Genomic DNA, 5288 nt, shown 5'->3' on the forward strand with positions numbered 1-5288 from the left:
TTTTTTCGTCTTGTGTTGGTTGTCTTCTTGTTGTAAGACTGAACTTTTTCTTGGCGGGTGATTGCATTTAACCTAATTACGTCAAAGTTTCTCGGATTCCTGTGATTGTTAAGTTCTTCCAGGCAGCCGCTTAGAGGATCAGACACTTCACCTCTTTGCGAGACTCCAAATAACATTCGGCGGGTGTTCGTTAATCGTCCTTTGTACTGTGTTGTTAAGAGCATGTTCAACTGTCTCCACTACTTTATCCCAATGTAGAACTTTATCTGGGTCGACTAACTTTGCGATCATGGGGCCTAAAGTTCTGTTTACTGTTTCTATTTGTCCGTTGGCTTGCGGCGATCCCGTTGCTATCTTTATGTGCTTAACATTGTTTTGTTCTAAAAATTCTCCAAATTCTTTTGACGTAAAACAGCTCCCTCTGTCTGAAACAATGCATCTAGGCCTGCTGTACGCTGGGAAATAGCACAAAAGAAGTAGTACAAACGGAAACCGCTTCTTTTGTACTGGTGGTCTTTGTAGCGTAAAGTCTTACAAACTTGGTGAATCCTTCTATGACCACTAAGATATGCTTGTTTGATCTGCCTTTGTCGACTGTCCCAAAATGGTCGATATGCACAACGTCAAAAGGTACTGATCCTTTGTCTATACTGTGTAAGAATCCTTCCTCTTTTCCATGCTTCGACGAATACGCTATAAACTTGAGGCAGTTCTCTATGTGCCGCTTGGCTTTCGCTCTGACTTTTGTGAACCATTAACTTTTAAATATCGCCTCGGTCATTTTCTCAATCCCAACGTGGCCTATCTCGTCATGGTAATTGTATAGTACATGTCTTTCCATCTACTCGGGTAAAGCGTGTCGTTTTCTTTCTTCCTGTATATTACCCCGTTCATCATTTAGTAACTCTTTTGATCTGTCTCTTGCAACGTTTCTTTCAACCTCATTAATTTGTCGTCTCTATATTGGCGTATTATCAAATTCTCTTCGAAGGTGTTAGTTTCCAAGGTCAGTATCTACGTCACCCTGCTCAGAGCATCCACATGTTGCAAAATTTTGTAATTCTAGCGCCCAGCGGGCTATTCGAGGGTTAAGCTCTTTTTTATTCAGCGTCATGGTCAGCGCACTACAGTCTGTCACTATTTTGAAGGGTATGCCTTGAACATATATTCTGAACCGTTGTGGTGCGTAAATTATCGCCAGTGTCTCTAATTCGAAGCTGTGGTACTTTGCCTCAGTAACTGTCGTTCTTTTAGAAAAGTAAAATACTGAGTGCCACTTGCTATCTATCACCCTTCTTCTGCAATAGTATTGCTCCGAAACCCAATAAACTTGCATCGCAGTGTAACTCTGTCGGATCTTTAGGGTTATACAACGCTAAAATTGGTGCTTCCAGGAAATTAATTTTTAGCTGTTCAAGTTTGTTGTGTTGAGCTCCAATTCGATAGTACCAAACTCGAACTTTCTGTCTTTTTTGACCAGATCGTAGAGTGGCTTAGAATTTGTTGAAAAATCCTTTACAAACCGTCGGAAATATGAGCACAGTCCTAAGAAACTTTATACTTCGTTCGTTTTCAATGGAATTGGGAATTCTTTTACTGCTTGTAGTCCTATTTGATCCCGTTCCTAGAAGTAGAATAACCCAAGTACTTGACTTTTGACTGTACAAATTTCGCACTTGTCTAACCTTAGTTCGAGCTTGTTCGCTACTAAACGTCTTATTACCTCTTGTAACACTTCCATATGGGGGCAGTCCGCATTCCTCGTTGCTATCATTATGTCGTCCATGTATATTATGACTTTGTCCTGCTTTACCATATCAGTGAATATTTTGTTTGTGAACCTCTGGTATACAGCGGGCGCGTTTCGTAGCCCAAGGGCATTCGTAACCACTCATATTGTCCCATGGGGGTCGTGAAAGATGTGTACTTAACCGAGTCTTTATGCATGAACACATGGAAGTATCAATTTTTCAAGTCTAGCTTAGTGAAGAGCTTTTTGTCTGACAGTTTATCCAACAAGTCGTCTATCAGCGGAGTAGGAAAGCAGTCTTTTGTCATTCCTTTATTAAGTGTACGATTATCGACGCCTTAAGTCTCCGGTTTTCTTTTTTATTAGGACTATGGGCGAAACGTATTCTGACTCACTAGCTCTAATGTAATCTTTTTCTGTGTACTCGTCTATCATCTTTTGTACCTGAGACTTTTTGCTATAAGTGTGACAGTTTTCTAGTTGGATAGTGAAACGGCCTTTGGTTTTCAAAATTTAATTTCATCTCCCACTTGGTCTCCAGAACATTCGCTCTGTTTACGTCTACATACGCTGTCTTAAATAAACATCTAAACCGCTCTTTCAGCACTTGACTACAGTCTGAGCCTACCTTTAAGTCACAATCATCCACCGCAGCCGGATATTCGCCTGATAGGACACTAAAGTTCGCAACTAAATTCTCACACCTTTCGTCGCCCTCTACTAGGGCCACTGCCCCGGATCGTTCATTACTGGCTTCCCCACTCAACTCTATCTTGAGCTGATGCACGCTCTTTCTTTGCCATTTTTCTTCTAGTTCACCTTCATCTTCCGTTTCACACTCATTTTCCGTCTCACACTAATTTTCCGATTCGTATTCCTTTTCCGTTTCACTCTCATTTTCTGTTTCACTCTCATTTTCTGTTTCACACTCATTTTCTATTTCGCCTTTCTTTTCCATTTGACACTAATTTTCTGTTCCATATTCTTTTTCCATTTGACAATCATTTTCTGTTTCACACTCCTTTTCTGTTTGAAATTCATGTTCTGTTTCACTATCATTTTTTCCTCCCCTCTCGCCCACTTTTTCGCACTCATTTTCCTTCATATTTCCCCTTTCGGGATCAGCTTCGCTAAAAAGGAATTAGAATAAGAGACACTAGTACAGTGCATGTTAGAACTTAAATGTATCAGAGTATTTAAGAGTTGGATTGTGTCGGAGTAACGGGTAGCTGAGCAAACGATGATTTTTTTCAAGTTTTAATTGGACAAGGCACAATCTTTAATGTTTTGGTAGATGAAAGGGCTCTTGCGTTTCAAATGACAACAGATTAGCGACGTACGCATGGCTCGTACTTTTATTGAAAACATATGAGGGCTTCTTCACTTTGCAGCGATTTTCCGTGTTATAAAAACTTAAAATTTTCTGTTTCTGGGAGTGATTTGAACTTAAATCTATTTGATGATCAATGTCATGTAATCGTGAGAGGTACGCTATCTTCATGAAACTTATTGGGCTTCCTGAGTCGATGAGGCAATCTAAGGACAAACATATGTAACTGTTACTTTTAATAAAAATGTTAAACATTCGTAAGTATTCATGATGTACTTTATCTTTCCGCTCGTGGCAATGAGCTACCTGATGATTCGTGCTGCCGCAGTTGTAGCACGCTCCTTTCTCGCGTTTGGGCTTGCGGCACTCCCCTGCCATGTGCCCCGCACGTTACAGTTGTAGCAACGAATTGGTGTTGCAATGAATGTAGCGTGCAGGTGTGGGATAGATGTATATTTTTACCCAAACTAGTACAAAGAGATTTCGTGTGCACCTCTAGCTATGCTCTAGCTAAGCTCGCCGGATTGTCGGGGTTCGTTCTACTCTCTCCTATATTATGTACTGAAACACACTCGCATAATGTTTTAGGTGCGCATTTAACGAGAAGGGACGTGTGAGACGCTTCTTACGCGTCACAACTTTTATACCAGGCACTCAATCTGCACCTTAGCGGTGTTTTGTCAAATTTTTAATTTTTTCTTCAACTGTCATCTACATCTACAACACTTCTCACACCAACACACTCCTTTAGCTCGCCGCTCTTCCCTAGACCCACACACTGCAGACTCGCGGCAGAGGCAGAGGCAGCGCCCGCACACGAAAAAATAAATATAAGCTGCGGGACGGGGTGGGTTAAAAGTCGGAAGAGAAATCGGCAGGGGGAGGGCAGAGGCAGGGGCCGAGTGAAGCAGAAGCAGAGTGTGAATGAGAGAATGTAAAAAGATCAACAAAAGCTGCGGGACAGGGAGGGTTTAGCCACTGGGAATTAATTTCTTCATTGTGGCTATAATAATGATCCAATCGGATCCCAATCTGGTGATCTGAGAGATATGGCCTTTTCATACGGTGGCGGAAGGGGGCGGGGATCATTTTTAAAATACACTGGTTTCAGTGTACAGTTTTGAAGATACAAAAAAACTAAAAACGCCAACATTCTCTCATTCACACTCTGCTTCTGCTTCACTCGGCCTCTGCCTCTGCCCTCCCTCTGCCGATTCCTCTTCCAACTTTTAACCCACCCCATCCCGCAGCTTATATTTGTTTTTTTTTTGTGTGAGTGCGCTGCCTCTACCTCTACCGCAAGTCAGCAGTATGTGGGTCTAGGGAAGGGCGGCGAGCGTGTTGGTTTGAGAAGTGTTGTAGATGTAGATGACTTTGTAGCATTAAGCTACTGACAGAAGCTTGTTGCTATAGAACATACATGTGATATGTGAATACGATAGAGAAAGAGGAAGAACATGCATTTAATAGGTGAATATCGAAATTGAAAAGAAGAAGAGATTAAATTGATTTGAATTCCGACTCGGCCCAACAGCAGCACTTGGCTTTTTATTTCGAGATTTTGATTCTGAACTGGCTGCGAGGAGTTGCGGAAACAGTGGCCAAAAGCTAATTTTTAAAAGTTAAAACCACGACTAGGTTTTTAACGCTCTGTATTAGAAAAAGACCATCAAAGTTGCGTATAAGAAATGTTCATAGATGGCACCACTTTCGAAAAATCTGCTGTGAAACCTAGCGGTCATTATTGCTCAGAATGTGCAGGGAAAAAGTACCAATTTTATTGCTGTTTTAAATATTTGATAAATTGGAAAATACGATTAACTGATCCAATATTTTTGATTACTTTTATTTAGTAGGCTTTTTACTTTGCGGACAACATTTTTTTTCAAATATTTTCAAAATGTTTATTTTTTTAAAACAAAGACTAATATCATGTAGCAAACTATTAAAAATTAAATTATGAAAGAATTATTATGTTTTTTCACATTGCCTTCAAATTATTAACCAGCACACTCCATTGTCGTTGCCCTCACACTTACAGCGAGAGCCCTTTCACTCGCACTTTTCACTCGCACGTTTTAATAATTTTTGTCCGACGAGACCTCCTTATATAGTTGCTTTATGGTTTAGTCGGGCTGCCATGGCTGCTTTGGTCTCGTTTTTTGGTAATTCTAGGGATTCAAGCCACTCGCGCAGTTGCGCCGCTGA

The sequence above is a fragment of the Drosophila guanche genome, unplaced genomic scaffold (assembly GCF_900245975.1).
Source record: "Drosophila guanche unplaced genomic scaffold, DGUA_6, whole genome shotgun sequence".
Taxonomy (NCBI): Eukaryota; Metazoa; Arthropoda; class Insecta; order Diptera; family Drosophilidae; genus Drosophila; species Drosophila guanche.